This window comes from Sarcophilus harrisii, chromosome 6 (genome assembly GCF_902635505.1).
Source record: "Sarcophilus harrisii chromosome 6, mSarHar1.11, whole genome shotgun sequence".
Classification (NCBI taxonomy): Eukaryota; Metazoa; Chordata; class Mammalia; order Dasyuromorphia; family Dasyuridae; genus Sarcophilus; species Sarcophilus harrisii.
In genome coordinates this window covers 180997302-181015127 of record NC_045431.1, presented here as the reverse complement: position 1 = coordinate 181015127, position 17826 = coordinate 180997302, and the positions used below count along the sequence as shown (strand labels likewise).

Genomic DNA, 17826 nt, shown 5'->3' with positions numbered 1-17826 from the left:
TTAGCTACAAATTTCCAGTTCCTGGGATTCTGACTCAAGGGAATTTTCTTGGTGGAGGAGGGAAGGAAAAGGACATGAATAAGAGATAGGTGAACCAGAGAAGCCTTGCCTACTTCACAACATTGTCAAAATAAAAAATGGCCATAAGAGTACCTTGGAAAAGTCAGAGACATAAAAGGTACAGAACGGGACTTGTAGAGATGAATGAATCCCACAAGCAAAAGTGGCCGGGATGGAGAGGGACCTGAGAGTGCACCATACAACACACTGGGAATGTTTTAAGCTCCCACTGTGTCCAGAGCACTATGTTAAGCCTAAGTGAGATATGAGTTTAGATAACAAGAGATACAAGTATTCTGTAGTCCCTGTTGTCATGGAGCATATAGTTTAGTGGGAGGATAAAACAACACAGACATTTATAATATACAATATTTCATGGTAAATTTATTAAAAAGGTGAAGAACAAAAGTGCTATGTCAGGTATAATAGTGAAGGTCATTTTTCATTTTAGGAGGGTCAGGAAAGGTTTTCTCTGGGAACTGATGTTTGAGTTAATAGTAACCCACATTTCTATAGTGTTTTAAGGTTTACAAAATGTTTTTCTCACAATAACTCATTGAAATAACTAGGTGGTACAGAAGAGAATGCACCGGGACTATTTTTAAGAAGATGAGTTCAAATGCAACTTCAGACATTTTCTAGCTCTGTGACCCTGAACAAGTCATTTAATTTGTTTGCCTCAGTTTCCCCATCTGTAAAAAGGGGATAATAATAGTGCTGACCTCCAAGTGATGTTGTGAAGATCAAATGAGATATTTATATGAAGCTTGCTTTATAATTATTAGCTACTATAAACATCATTATCTTCACTCTAGAAACTAAGGTTCAAAACAGGAAAGTGAATTGTCCATGATCATAAAATTGGTATTTGCCTGAGCTCACCTTCATGCCCAGGACTTTTTTTTCCCTTTTTATTTTATTTTTTTTAGGTTATACATGTACATTCATTTTTAAAGTTATTTACATAAAACTCATGTTGGAAGAGAAAAATCAGGACAAAAGAGAAAAAACCACAAGAAAAAAAAAACAGAAGGAAAAAAAGGTGAAAACAGTATCCTTTGATCCACATTCAGTCTCCATAATTCTCTCTTTGGATGTAGATGCTATTTTCCATCCAAAGTTTATTGAAATTTTCTTAGATCATTATACTGCTCAGGAGAGCGTTACTGTGTACAATGTTCTCTTGGTTCTACTCACTTCACTCAGCATCAGTTCATATAACTCTTTCCAGCCTTTTCTGAAATCAGCCTGCTCATCCTTTCTTATAAAACAATAATATTCCATTACTTTCCTATACCATAATTTGTTCAGCCATTCCCAAATTGATGGACATCCATTCATTTTCCAATTCTTTGTCACCACACACACCCAGGTCTTTTCAGTAAGTATCATAATTGGTTACAAAGCCAAGGCTTCTCTAACTCCAACTCTAGTATATCATCCTTCCACTATACTACGGTGGCCCTTGATGACTTACTGTATAGAGCACTTAAAGTTTACAAAGCATTTAGGCTCTAAAGGATGGATGGAACCTGAACAGGGGGAGAGAATAGACACAAATTACAGAGAATGGCTCAAAGACATTCCCCCTTATTATAAGGGGGAATTATAATAAGGACAGAGGTTGAAACAATAGTTTCTGGAAATTCTTAGATTCTCTTCCTAGTAGGAAGAAAGTCCATGTTGGTCATGAATTTGTGTGATTCAGGATGAGATGGGAAGTGACTGGACTAGGGAAGGAGTGGGAGGGAGAAAGAGAAAATAATAAGATGCACTGAAACCCAACAGGAAATCACAGGAGATTCCTGAGAGACCAGAAAGCAGGCCACGGGCATAAATGACTGAATCCAAAAGCAGACCCCTCAAGCTCACTTTGGAAGCAAGTGCATTTGTGAGTTTCCCTTACAACCTTAACACCCAGTTTCTGTAATGGTAATTTGATCACGTAGCCCTTTACTCTCAGGACCCATATATCTTGCTCAAATCCACTTTATACACACATAAAATGTATTTATTAATATCGTTTTTCCTGGAATGGAATGCAAATTGCAATTCTTACATAATGCAAATTCCCCGATCATGCACAAATCAAATGAAACAGATTTTCTGTTTGTTTGTTTTGTAATTTCACTATTATTGCAGGATCCTTTTGAAAAAATAAATAAATAAACCACCTCTTTTTGTCCACCCTGGTCCACACAATCTCTTAACCATTCTTCACTATTAAAAGATGTGGATTGAAAGATTCTCCCCCACCCCATCCATTCTCATCTAGCTTTCTGGGAAGTGTGGTTCCTGATCCACACTAATTGAATAATCAATTGCTTGCTTCCTTAATAACTGAATTTATTAAATGCAGACTATATACAGCTGATATTTCAAGGAACTAATTTGCAATTCAGAGCTCTTGAGGGATTGTTTAAAGAGAAGACCCGTATGCTTCATAAATCTGGGCATGTACAGTAAGAGGATAAACAGCAAAGCAGTCAAATAAATTTCCAGTACCATTTGCATTCAGTAAATATCATCTTATGACTCTGCCTCAGAAACATTAGCATCCAAACACCACCTGCACTAATGATACCCCCTCACTCAGTCTGCTACACAAAACAAAATGTTACTTGCTTACTTAGATTAGGGGCTCCATGGTGTTTTTTCATCAGAGATAAACTCTGGATTGCTCTATACAATTCACATAGCTGGAAGGGAAATTGAATATACAGAGAATGGAAAATGTTAGAGTGAGAACAGGGTCTTAGAACACAGAACGTGGAATGTTAGAAGTAGAAGAGAGATGACAGAATCCAAGGTAGGAGTTGCAAGCGTCCTTGGAACACAGAACAAAAATCATCAGGGCTGGATATGACCTTAGTCATCATAATTCATTTTACAAATGGGGAAACTGAGTACCAGGGAAATGAGATGAGTAAAGTCACACAATAAGTTGAAGATAGAGCAGAATTACAACCAAAGTCTCTTCATTTCCAGCGTTCCTTTCCCTAAATCTTTATCTCCTATTTACATATTTATTTATATTTATATTTATTTATTTATTTATATACAGCTTAGCCCTAGACATACACACACATACAAAAAAAAAAAAAAAAAAAAAAACTAACTCATTTCAAACTCTCCTAGAATCAGAGCACCATCTATTCATCACACGGGCTTTAGCAAACCCATCCTCATTTGACTCACAAAGTATATCATCAATACTGTCCATTTACTGAGCAGGAAGACTTCTGGAATGTGTTTCTTTAGGTTTCATGGGATTCCACATGACTCAAAGAGCGGAGCCACCCATTTTGGGGATGAGAAAATCAGAATTAAGAGAGAGGTGACTTGCTCAAAGTCATACCATTTGCAGAACCAGCAGTGCAAATCTGGCACTCCAATCCCTTCCTGTGAGTACTCTATAATGCTTCACATGTGAAAAAAGCATCCAATATCTCCCTCTCTCCCTAACCCTGTTTGGGGAAATCCTTTTCTCCTTGGGGAAATTCCTCCATCTGACATCTTTAATTTGATGTGAGAGTCCTTCAGTTCCCTATTTACACAGCTGTTTAAAGCACTTACCTTCAAGAATTTCAATTTTAGGTGACATAGTAGCTGACATTTATAAGTGGACTGAAGGTCACAGGAGTAGTCACATATAAAAGGTGCAACTTAAAAGTCAGAAAATAGAGGAACCCAGAACAAAGACCAGAAATCGGGGCTACTGCCTTCTTGTTGTTATCCAATTGTTGTCATACCAAAAATTTTGTAACCTCTTAAACCGCATCAAGCAAACCCTTCTGTCCTCCACTATCTCCCCAAATCTGTCCATCCTCATGGTCCTTGGTTCCATGACACTATCTATCCATCCCATTTTCTGTTTGTCCCCTTCTCTTTTTGCTTTCAATGTTCCCCAACATCAGATTCTTTTACAATGTGTCTTCTCATTATGTGGCCAAAGTATTTAAGATTCAGCTTCGGTATTTGACCTACTACAAAGAATTGTTAGAAAAGGGCTTCAAACCCTTCAAAGTAGAATACTCTTGTTCTACAACTTATTATTAGGAATGGAACAGCCTAGGTTATATACAGGCAGTATATAATAGTGAATGGAATATTGAATTTTGAGTCAGGTATCAATCAGAATTCCAATCTAGCCATTTAGCTTCAATTTCAGTGTTAATGGTACCATGTCTAATTCGGAAGGTTGGTATATAGGACAAGTGAAAGGATTTAACTCAGCAAGTATTTGTTATTCATATAATAAATAGAAATCTTCATAAAAAGGTCAGCCATTATTATCTTCTTTATATAAATGGCTACTCTCTATCAGTGTCAATTTGAAAAATGAGGCTTGACTTAGTAAAATCATAAAATAATTAGACAAATAAAAAGGAAATTGGATCTATTTCCACACAACAGAATATGTTTACTTCCAAAATGTTTACTCAAACTATGGCATATGAGGCAGGAATCCTAAAATATCAGAGCTATAGAATCCCTTCATTATTCAGCCTCTGTTAGAATACCTCAGCAGATGGGGAGCTCATTATGTTTTGAAGCAGCCTCTTCCATAATTGGATAATTTTAAAGAGTTCTTTATATTCAACCTAAATCCTCTATAACATCTGCCCCTAATTCTTCTTCTAGGGGCCAATAAGAAGAAAATGAAACTTCTGGTAGCCCTCCAAATACTTGAAGACTGTTTTCATATGTCCCGAATTCCCTTTGCTTAAATTAGACATCCCCAATTCCCTTCGTCCTATTTGTGATTCCTCCCCAATCCTCATGCAGAAGAGGAAAAGCATTCCCAGAACTGGGATATTCTGGAGAAATGAGAAAGAGAGCAAATGAAATAGAGACCCACTAGAAGTCCAATTTGCCAGGAACAAAGAGTGTGCAAAGAGCAACATGGAATAAGGTTAAAGAGATAGATGTTATTGTTTGTCCTTTGTTTTCAATGACCAATGACATCATCCAGTGCATGAGTTGCATTTAAGTAAGTCAGAGTTGCACAAAGTCATCAGCCTTATATTTTCTCCCAGAATCACTGACAAAAGTCAATTTGACAGGGATCTAGTGGATGAGCCTGGGATCTCCAACGTCTGACCAAGCTCCAATTGCTCCACAGAACCTGTTTCAACCACCTTCATGGCCACTGGAACGTCGACCTCAAACACAAGATTTCACCAAAAGTACATAGTTATCTTTTTTACCTACAGTCAGCAGGACATCACTGTAGATTTGGAAAGTAGGGAATGAAATATTTATAGCCACACATGAGGAAGATTGTTTTAGTGACAACCAAAAGAGCATCCCTTCCATTCCCTCCTCTTAGAATTATTTCTGCAGAAGAAGGTTCATCAAAAAAGCCTTTCTTTGAAATGGGAGGCAGAACAAGACATCCAGAAAGAGCACTGGCTTTGACATCAGAGAACCGAGTTTGAATCCTGCCCCTGACAAAAATAATTTAATCTATCTGAGCTATATTCTCCTCATCTGTAAACTTCAGGGTTTGGAGTAGATGGCCTCTAAAGTATCTTCCAAATCTAAAGCTGTGAGCTTAATCCCATGTGAACTGGTTTTTATAATTCCTTGGTTTTCCCACTTGTTGTGAGGTCTCTAGGTAAAGGCAGTTAAGATGGTAAATTGAATAGTGTTAGATCTAGAGTCAAGAAGACTTGAGTTCCAATCTTACCTCGGATATTCATTAGTTGTGTGATGCTGGGAAAGTCACTTAATCCTGTTTGCCTCAGTTTCCTCATCTATAAAATGGGAGTAAAATGATTAAAAAAAAAAAGGTCAGTCATCTTAACTTTTGGTAGTGATTCTGGAAGAGAGTATGAGGCTGATGACTTTATGCAACTCTAACTGACTTAAATCAAATTTATGCATGAGTCACTACATCACTACTTGATGTCATTGGTCCTTTTTGAACTAGCATTGAACTTTTAGGGTTGTTGTAAAGAGAAAATGATATAATATGAACCTTAAGAAGGTTTCAAATCCAAAGTCTCTTGCACTTACACCGTTCTCCCCAGCTCCTTAAAGTACCATATGATAGTAGTTGCAATAACATGAGCAGTAATAATAATCATGATGATGATGGTAGTAGTAGTAGTCGAGTTCTAGCCTATCAATGAGGCTCAAGGTCCAAACAAGGAGGGAATTTGTCTTTTCCACTTTGTAATTTCCACTTTTCCACTTCACCCTATGTAACGTGATTTAGGCATCAAATTGGGAATCTGTCTCTTCCAATTTATTAAAGGAGTAGTATCCTATGTAACATGATTTGGGCATCAATCTCCCAGGCTTTCCTCAAAGCAAAATAGGCAGGAACTGATTTTAAAAATTAGGATCTTGAAATTCCAGATGTGCCTGACACTATGTAAATGAGTCTCCTGTTTGAAATTGTTCCATCCTCCTAACCCAAGTCTCCTTTCCCCACTTACCCTCAGCCCAGTGGACTATAGAGGCTGTTCTACCTTTAAATCTGAATCCCCCAGAGAAGCATATCAATTAGTTGCTGCCTGCTTGCTACTTTCTCTACTTAGATATAGGTACAAAAATCATTCATCCATTTATTTGGTAACATTTTTAGGTGCTAGAAACTGGAGAGAGACAGAGACAAAGACAGACAGACAAGGAGAAAGAGACAGAGACAGACAGACAGAAAGAGAGAGAAAGAGAGAGAGACACACACAAAGACAAAGAGAGAGAGACACACACAAAGACTATGATGTCACTACTATAGATGATTTCCATATGAGAGAACTCCCTCTATTATCCATGCAGGTCAGCACCTTCTCTGCAACCTATAATTATAGAGTTAACAATAACTGAGAGGTTAATTAATTTTCTCAGATCACACAACAAGTAGGTGTCAGAAGTAGGACTTGAAATTAAGTCTTCAGGACTACAAGGAAAACTATCTACTATGCAATAGATTTCAAGTTAAAAATAATACTCTCTGCCCTCAAATAGCTTAGCTTGTGATCTACTGAAAGAGGAGTAGTAGTTGAATGTATGTGAATGACAATTACAAATAAGTATGAAGTAGAATGTGATAACGGCAATAAGAGATTTATAGGAAAATTAGAGGAAGAAGAGAAGGAGGAAGAGGAAGGGGGGTAGGAAAAGCAAGAGATCCTTTGAGGTTGGGGAGTTGAGGATGACTTCATGGAAAAGGTTATACTTTTAACAAGACCTTTAGAAAAGAGGGCAGAAGTAAAGACAGAGGGGATTCCAGATGGAGAAACTCAAATGTTGAGTTGACAGAAGCAGAAGAGGGAAGGATGATACTGAGAAACAGTTTCTAGTCCAATGTGGGGTATAAATGGAAATCACAGCATCAAAGTATCATGCTGCTGACCAAATGCAAAAAGCAACCCAAAACATTTATTCCCCAGAATGCTTCTGCTGCCTTTGAATCCAGTGATGAACGTGGAGGTAATACTCTGAAAGCCTATCCTTAACTGCTCCAGCAAGACTGGCCTTGGACAGTTTGGCCTTTTAAACAAGACCAGTTTCTTCATTCATCCACAAATATATGTGGCTGCTTCTCTTCCACATACCCTCATTCAAGCTGTCATACAGTCACAGGATATTATAGTGGGAAGAGGCTTCAGAATACAGAAATTTTAGAGCTTTGGATCTAGAATTTTAGACTGAAATGGGACTTCAGAATTCAGACTGTTACAACCAGAACATATTTTAGGACATATATTATTAGAGTTGGATAGGAAATCCAAGATCATTTCACTCAATCTTTTTATGTTAGAAATGAGTAAACTATAGCCTAGAGTTAAAGGGATCTGCCCAAATCGCACAGGTCTGTGGCAGAGTTATAACTAGAATCCAAGTCTCTTAACTCTCAGGTTTACCTTTACTCCCAAATAATCTTCTAAATGCAATGTCTTCCCTTATCCCCTCTCTCAATTTAAACTTAAAAATCCTTCAAAAATCAGCTACGATCTAGAAGCCAACTACATCCATGTCACAACAATATTCCCCCCACACACACACAGACACATTTTTTTTTAACTCCTATCTTACTTGTCGAAAATGCATTGTAGGGTGCTTTATCAAGCAGAGTTTTATCTTATTTTCTTACTTGGTCCCTTGTGGACAAAGATAGACATGATATCTTACAATTTCTGTTTACCATCCTATTGAATACTCAGTGTCCTGGATCTACTATTTACCTATGTACCCACAGATAGACTACAGAATCGTAGGATTTAGAACAAGAGGGCAGCACAGGAATCATAAGCCTCAATTTACAGATAAGGAAATATAAGTCTGGAAGAAATAAGTTGTGGTGTTCTCTTCTTTTGTAAAATATGATCGTTCTCTGGAAGCAGGTTTCTTGGGGAGGTTTCTGGAGGCAGCCTTAGTTTCAGTTCAGAGTAATAATCACCTCAAATGCAGCCAGGAGTTAAAATCCATTATTTTATTGTCTCTTCCAAAATATCCCGCTTAGTTTTCTTAGAGGCCTATCTCCTTCCTTGGTTACGAGAGCTCTTGCAGCTTCTGCCTCCAGCTCAACTCCGACTCGTGGCTTCTCAATCTCCAACTGACGCTCCCCTCTCAATCTTTTCAACTGAACTCTCTTGACTGAGCTCAGCTGTTTTTATGCTCTTTTAGAGGTATAAACTCAAAGGTTAACTCCTCCTCTGAGAGTGGGATTATGGGAGGTGTGAATTTGGATATCTCATAATGAACCCTGAAATCTCCCAAACATGTGAACCAATGTGTGAGCTAATGTGTGAACTCTCAAAGGTGTTAACTTAAGCATTGTTTCTATCAATTCCATTGAGTTATCACCTTGTTTCAAATTCTGGCTCATAACAATAAGTGACTTGTCCAAGATAACTAGTAGTAGTAGTAGTAGCAGCAGCAGCAGCAGCAATAGTAGCAGTAGTAGTAGTACTAGTACTAGTACTAGCAGTAGTACTAGTAGTAGTGGTGGTACTAGTAGTAGTAAGTAGTAGTGGTAGTAGTCATTGTAACAGCAGTAGTAGTAACAGGAATAGGAATAGTAGTAGTAGTGGTAGTAATACTAGTAGAATTAGTAGTAGTAGTAGTAGTAGTAGTAGTAGTAGTAGTAGTAGTAATACAATTTGTAGTATAATAGTAAAAGTAACAGTAGCTTCATCAGCAGTAGTAGTAATTATAGTGGTGGTTGTGAAAAATAATAATAGCTAATATTTATAGAGTCCTTTATGATTCAGAAAGTGCATCATCAATATTATTTTGTTTGAATCTCAACAATTCAGGAGGTAGATGCTATTATTACATTTTGCAGATGAAGAGACTAAGGTAGATAGAGGCTAAGCAAGTTCTTAGGAACATCCCGAAGGTGTATTTGAAATCAGGGCTTTCTAGATCCAGTTTTCTATGATCAAAGCAGAATTGTAGCAGCCCAAAAGAAACATGAGATGCACAAATTCAGAGACATCTCCCTCCTAAGTGGTTACATGGACAGTGGTAGAATCTTCCAAGCTCACATAGGTCTAATCAGCTATAGGCTGACACACCATACAATAACCCCAACATTTTGATTCTCTTGAGGCACACAGGACAAACAACAGTAGGCATCAGATTTGTCATTTGAACCCAGTGTTTATGCTTCCAAATCCAAAGTCTCTTGCACTTACACCATTCTCCTCAGCTTCTTAACATCATCACCAAGTCTCAATTTCCTCATCTGTGAAATGGAGGTAATAAAAAAATCAAAGAATCCTAGAAATTGAAAGAAGCTGAGAAGCTATATATTCAAACTGCCCTATTTTAGAGCCTGGGAAAAACTCCCTGGAAGATTTTAATTCAATGCAGACCTTCTAACAGTGTCTTCCTCACTATCCTATTCCACTTTACAGACTGCTGGAAATACAGAATAACACCAGTCATTAGTTAGGGAGCACACTGCCATCCAAGTCTGTTTTCTCATCTCCAAATGGGCACTTGACTTTTCACCTGTGAGAGGACCAAAGTAGGTAATATACACAAAGGCATTCTGGACTTGTAAAGTGCTTTAGAAATGTTAGCAGATGACAAAGACTACATGTTCTGAACTGAAATGACTACAGCTAGACTTCTTAAACTTTTCACTCACAACCCCTTGTCATCCAAGAATTTTTTTTACACAATCACAGATATATAGGTATTTAAACTAGGCATACAAATCAAATATTTATTGATAACAAATATTTAAAAAATTAAAAAATAATTCTTTGGTAAACATATAATATTACCATTTATTGAAGCTGAATGCAAACAAATACTAATGAGATGGAGTGCTTGTTTATTTTTATGTAAAGAATTAAATCTTATCAGAATATTTGATGCCTTTTAATATTACCAAATTTTTCAAGACCCCAGCAATCAGTTACACAGGATCATGACCCACAGTTGAAGAAGTTTTGAGCTAAAGGAAGGTGGTGGTAGTTTTAGTATAAGGGGAAAGCACAAACTAAGGACCAGCCTATATGCCTACATTTATATTTATATCAAATTCTTTCTGCTATACAATTCTTTTATTCATTCTTCCATTTAAAAAATCACTTCACCATCATCAATAAGTATCCACTAAGTAGCTACTATGCACCAGAAACCATACTAAGTGCTAGAGATACAAAGGAAGGCAAAAAACAGGATCCAGATCATCAAGGAAGTCACAATCTAATGCAGGAGACTATGTACATACAAGATCTATACATACAAAAAGGATATGATCTATACATAGGTATTGTTTATCCTTTGTTCTCCATGAGGACCATGATATCAGGGAGGTATTGCCATGACATGCAAGTGAAGTGGATAGAAGTGAGGGAGGGCTGGGCAAGGTCAACTGCCTTACTTTTCCATCCAAAGCTATCTGAGTTCAATGGTGACCTATAAATCAAGGGCTGGAGATAGCCCCTGATGCAGTGGGAGACCTGGGCCTTTTTAAGCTGAGGACTTACTTCAGCAGATATTAGTTTGACTCAAGCTGCATCTATTCAGTGATTAAGGCAGGTAAGAGATGAGGTAAATAATGGCTTCTTTTACCCAATTTTTTTTATTATTATTCTAATCTCTCAGAATGTCTTGGGGTTTACCAGTTAGATTTTTTTCTTTAAGGACCTTGCTTTAAACAAATCACTCTGACTATCACTGATTGGCCAACCTTCAGTTAGTTATTGTTTGGGTCCTGATTGATTTAGAGAAAACAGCAGTTGTTTCCAGACAGAAACCCTAATGGTTTTCCCCTCTTAGAGTGGCTATATATTGGTACTCTCAGAGAGAAGGCACTGGAAGGGGAAAAGGAAGAGAATGAAGGTTTTCTTCAGGACTCCTAAAAAAAGGTGAGATTTGAACTGAAGGAAGCCAGTAAAGCAGAGAGGAAGAAATGAAGATGGAGAGTATTTCAAGTATGAAGGTAGAGGATGGGGGCATCCAGTCAAAGACATTGAGTTATTTTGTGGGAAGAATCATAAGGAAGCCACTTCTTTGAACAGTAGATAGCATTTGACTGGGTCAGAATGGATGAGTAGGATTTCCATATGTGGGGAGGAGAAAAGTGCCTTTTCTGTGTAATACTCACAATCTAACCTAAAGACCAAGTTTCCAGTATATTTTCTGTAACTTTCTTGAGCACCAACCAAAATACACTGTACCAGTGAATACAAAGGACTTAGATGCTCCTGTCATTCTGTCCTAGACAAGAAGGTGATATCTCTAAGCCAAATTAGCTCTAAACACAAGCACCTATATTTCACGGAAGCTGACACTCAGGGACTGGCTAAAGTACATTTGGAAGCCTCACCTTGGATAAGAAAGACTGATTACTTTTGCCCTTGGTTTGATTAGTTTGGGCAATCACCAGCATTTACATAAATTGTACAACAGGGAAGGAGGGCCTCAGAGGAATGAAGGCCTCAGTCATTAAAAGTCTTTAATGTGCACATAAATAAATAGCAACTAATGTTATTCTTCTGCCTGAGAGAGAGGCCACGCTTTTTATTCAGAATCACCAAAGGTACTCCTTAGACACAGGTATATTGCTTCAAAAGCCCAGGGTTTCCTTATTAGGTTCTTCAGAAAAAGGGTCTGTGGCTTATTCTTCATGAATTTATATAATCCATTAACAATTGAATCCATCCTTTGCTGATAATCAAGGAGGCCTTTGGATGTCTCACAAAGTGGCCAGGTCCCTATTCAATGCCCGCCCAACTCAAAAGAATATCCTAGAATTTGTCTCCCAATTCTCCGGCTTTCAGGGTCACCTCCAGGCCATAGTGGGATACTGGTGAAAATTCTAAATGACAGATTTAGAGTCCAATGTAGGAGAACCCACATGCTAGAGAGACAAGAGACTTAATCACTTTAGTCTTATAATATTAACTTCTAAAAATGACATAAAATAATAAAATCAGTATAAAATTTCTCTGATATAGGTAGTAATGACTGCTATTGAGGATATGTAAAAGCTAGACAGTGGGGGTGGAATATTGGACCTGGTATTAAAAAGATTCAAGTTTTGTTTTTTGTTTTTTTAAGGATAGGCATGTATATAACTCACAGAGTCAAATTACTTGGTCAATTAAAAAAAATGAGTCAGAGTTGAAGTACATATCTCCTAGTCTAATTTCCTTGAATTTCCCTTTATTGTAGAAAATTACAGTAAGAGCTAGGCCTGGTGTCAAGAAACCTGGATCCAGAGACTACCTACTAATAACAAGAACATTAATATCAGTACTAGCATTATATATGCTTTTTATTTATTATATAATATATTTATTTATTATATTATTTATTATGTAATATTCCATTGTGTTTATTATATAATTTGTTTTTTATATATTTTATTATTATTTATTTATTATATATTATATAGTGTTAAGATATGCAAAGCACTTTACAAATGTTATCTCATTTTATAGGTGCTGTTATTATTCATATTTTATATATTAAGAAATTGAAGCAAATAGAGTTTCTCACAAGACATGGTTTCTAATCTTGTCACCCTATTCTAAGCACCTTCTCAAAGTCCCTCTAAAAATGTCGTATTCAGAATTCACCAAAATACCACAGATGGGGTCTGACTAGAACAGAATGTAGCAGAAACCACTACCTCCTCATATCAGAACACTAGACTTCTTTTTATGCAGTCTCAGATCCCATTATCTTCATTGGATTCTGGGGCATCCTGCTGCCTCTTATTAAGCATGCAAATCTCCAGGTGTTTTTCATGCAAACTGCTACTAAGTTAGGTATCTCCTATTCTGTACTTTGGCAAATGACATTTTAAAAATCTCCTTTGGAGGATTTTATATTTATTCCCGTTGAATGTCATAGGATTGGTTTAGAAAGAGCATTCCAGCCTGAAAAGATCATACTGAATCTTGATTCTGATATGAGCTACCTTTCCTGTTTTGATATCACCTGAATCTCTGATAGCCTCCCTCCCATGTCATTATCTAAGGAAGCAGTCAACCAAAAGAAAAAAACAGGACCACGGACAGAGAACGCCCCACTGCATGTTTCCAGATGCAGATATTTGTAAACTTGTTTGGGCCCTGGACCCCTGTGACAGTCTGGTGAAGTTCTTTTCTAAATAATGTTCTTAAATGCATAAAGTCAGTCCATAAGTATTGCCAGCAATGCCAGGCATCGTGCTAAACCCTGTAGAAATAAAGGCAAAAGACAATCCCTGCCTTTAAGGAGCTCACAGTTTAATGGGAGAGATGGCAAGTAAATAGCTGTGTACAAACAAACTACATCTAGGATAAAAAGGAAGTGATAAATGGAAGGAAGGTATTAAAATTAAGAGGCATCAGGAATGTTATCCTGACTTCTACAGGAAGCCTAAGGGAATCGATTATATTTTTTAAAGTTATTAAAAAATTTTTTTAAAGTTCATGGATCTAAAGTTAAGAACTAAAGCTTTTAATAACTAAAGACTCTACCTTGACCAAAATCATTGATCAACATTCACTTAATTGATACTTATTCATCCAAACTACTATCAATGTAATGCTGAAGAAAGAAAACTATGGGATTGCTAAGTAATTACTTCAGGTAAATCACTTATTTCTCAAAGTATCATTTTCATTTTTTTTAAGTTAGGATGATAATGTTTTTGCTATATACCACATGGATTATTGTGAGTAAAGTGATCAAGTTATTTATAAAAATGGATTTGAAATTTATATATATTGTTCTAATGTTCTACCTCAAACTCAACACAAGTAGAATTCACAAAAAATAGCAATAGTCAGTGTTGAAGAGACTGTGGAAAAGTTGGCACACCGCACAATATTGGGAGAGCTGAAAATTGATACGAAATTCTGGAAAATAATTTAAATTATTCCCCAAAGTGACTAAAATATATACAGATCTGACTCGACGATCCCAGTACTGGCCAAATATCCCAAGAAGGCAAGAAAAAGCTTAAATACTGTAAAATATTTATAACTACATTCTTTATGAAAGCAAAGAACTGGAAACAAAGCAGACAACCAGCAGGTAATTTTTTCATAAACCAGGAAATGGACAAATTGTGATATATAATTTTAGTGAAATAGTGAAATTTTGCTGCTTTTTTTTTAAAAAGATATAGTGAATATGGAGATGCAGTCAAACTGATAACAAAGTATGGGAATAGAACAAGGAAAAATAATGTGCATGATAACTATTACAATTATATAATTTTAATGGTCATGCTTACCCCCAAAAAAGGGGTAAAAAATATATTTCTCACTCTTCTTTACAGTTCTCAGAACTATGATTAAGGAATATTGCATATATTGTCATCCTGAGCTTATATGATGGTTAGAGTTTTACTGAAATGTATTTTTGAATCTTTTATTCTTTGCAGCAGAATGGGTATTTTAGCCAGTGAATAAACATTTATAAAGACCCTACTATGTAGCAGTCACTGTGATAAATACTGGGGATCCATAGAAAGCTAAAGACAATTTTTGACCTAACTGTTTAATGGGGAAGACAATATGCAAACAAGTATGTACAGACAAGCTATATACAGGATAAGTTAGAGATAATCAGTACAAGAAAGGCATATGAATTAAGAAAAAACTGAAAAGACTGTACAAGGTGGGATTTTAGTTGAAACTCGAAAAAAGCCGGGAGAGTCAGAAGCAGAGATGAGGAGGTAAAACATTCTAGATATGGAAGACAGCTGGTGAATTCCTAATAATTAAATCAATCCTAAAGTAGAATGGGTTGTTGTCTGTCACTGTATGTCATCACACATAAAGGATAAGGGGATCTAGGATTGGAGAGGAATCTTAGAACTGATCTAATTCAAATCTTTCATTTTCTCAGGTAAGAAAACTGAGAAAAGTTAAATAAAGGAGCCAAGATTCTACAGAACAGAAAAGTTAATATTCAAATCCAAGCTTCTTTCTAATGTATTCAATGACCATTTGTTAGAAAGCTTGTATGGGAGTTCTTGTATAGATGTTATTTGGTCGAGAAAACCTCTAAGGTTCCTATCAACTCTAAAATATGATGATAATAACAATCAAAACAACAACAAATAATGATAGTAACTAACAAAGCAATATCTCATTCACTCCCTTTTACAAATTATGAAACTGAGGTCCAGTCAACTTAAATAGCTTTCTCAAGATCACATAGAATCTCAGAGTTGGAAGAAATATCAGAAAACAACTAATTCATTGTATGTAAGCAAGATTCCTCTACATCAAATCAACCAAATTAGAATATTCAGTCATTTCTTGAGACACAGCCAATGTGGAGATGGCCTATTTCACTATGGACAGCACTGATTTTTTTAAAGCTTTTTATTTTCAAAAAAAAAAAAAAAGTGCATAGTTTTCAACATTCACCCTTGCAAAATTTTGCGTTCCAAATTATTTCCTCCCTCTCTTCTCCCCACCCCCTTCCTTAGCAAGTAATCCAATATCTGTTAAACATGTGCAATTCTTTTATATTTTTTTTCATGCTACACAAGAAAAATCAGATCAAAAAGGGGAAAAAATGAAAAAAGAAAGCAAAAAGCAAGAAAATAACAAAAAAAGGTGAAAATACTATGTTGTAATCCACACTCAGTCCCACATTCCTCTCTCTGGGTGCAAATGGCTTTCTTCATCTCAAGACTATGAGAACTGGCCCGAATCACTTTGCTGTTGAAAAGAGCCACATCCATCAAAATTGATCCTAATATAATCTTGCTGTTCTCATGTATAAGCTTCTCCTGATTCTACTCACTTGACTTAGCATCAGTTCATGTCAGTCTGTCCATGATTCTTTGAAATCATCCTGCTAATTGTTTCTTATAGAACAATATTCCCTAACATTCACATACCATAATTTAATCAGCCATCCTCCAACTGATGGGCATCCACTCATTTTTCAGTTTCTTGCCAATACAAAAAGGGCTGCCACAAACATTTTTGCACGTGTGGGTCCCTTTCCCTCCTTTAAGATTTCTTTATGGTACAGACCCAGTAGAGACACGGCTGGATCAAAGGATATGCACAGTTTGATAGCCCTTTGGACAGTTCCAGATTGCTTTCCAGAATAGTTGGATCAGTTCAACTCCACCAACAATGTATCAGTGTCCCAGTTTTCCCACATCCCCTCCAACATTTGTCATTATCTTTTCCTGTCATCTTAGGCAATCTGAGAGGTATGTAGTGGTACCTCCAAGTTGTTTTAATTTGCATTTCTCTGCCCAATAGTGACTTAAAGCATTTTTTTCAAATGACTAAAAATGGTTTTATTTTCTTCATCTGAAAATTGTCTATTTATATCCTTTGACCATTTAATCAGTTGGAGAATGACTTGTATTCTTATACGTTTGATTCAATTCTTCATATATTTTAGAAATGAATCCTTGGATGTAAAAAATTTTTCCCAGTTTGTTGCTTCCTTTCTAATCTTGTCTGCATTGGTTTTGTTTGTACAAAAACTTTTTTTTAACTTAGTATAATCAAAATTATCTATTTTGTATTTAATAATGTACTCTAGTTCTTCTTTGGCCACAAATTCCTTCCTTCTCCACAGATATATGAGAGGTAGACTATCCTTTGTTCTTCTAATTTGATAGCATTAATTCTTAAGTGAAGTTTGTTCTTACTTCAAGACTAAATAGTCTCTCTGTAACATCTATCCACTACCACCTAGAATCAAGCAGAAAAAAATCTAATGTATAGGCTGGTGGTACAGGGGAGTTCTAGGAATAAGAGAAGACTCATATTCAAATATAGCCTCATTTGGTGTGTGATCCTTGGCAAGCCACTTAACCTCTGTTTGCCTTAGTCTATTTATCTAAAAAATGAAGCCAGTAATAATATCTGTCTCCCAGAGTTGTTATGGGATCAAATGAGATTATAATTGTAAAATTCTTAGCACAGTGCCTAGCACATAGTGTTATATAAATGTTGGATATTATTATTATTATTAGTCCCTCTTCCACATCACAGCCCTTCAAATACCTAAAAATTAACTCTTCTCCAAGCTAAACGATGCCTTCCATTTATCATCATATATTGAAATGACTGAACACACCAGTCATATCTGACCTTTTGTGACCCTATTTTGGGGTATTCTTGGGAAAGACATAGGAGTGGTTTTCCATTTCCTTCTCTGGTTCATTTAATAAATAAGGAAACTGAAGCAAAGAGTAAGAAGGGACTTGCCCAGGATCACACAGTTAGTAAGTATCTGAAGTCAAATTTGAACTCAGAAAGAAGAGTTTTCCTAGTTCTAGGCCCATCACTATCTATTGCACACCAAACT

General features: G+C 36.3%; 1 protein-coding gene across 3 annotated transcripts in view; it reads right to left on the bottom strand.

Moving 5' to 3' along the window:
* The window catches only part of SORCS2 (sortilin related VPS10 domain containing receptor 2), a 1208352-nt gene that overhangs the window by 1073036 nt on the left and 117490 nt on the right, over positions 1–17826 (bottom strand). The window lies entirely within an intron of this gene.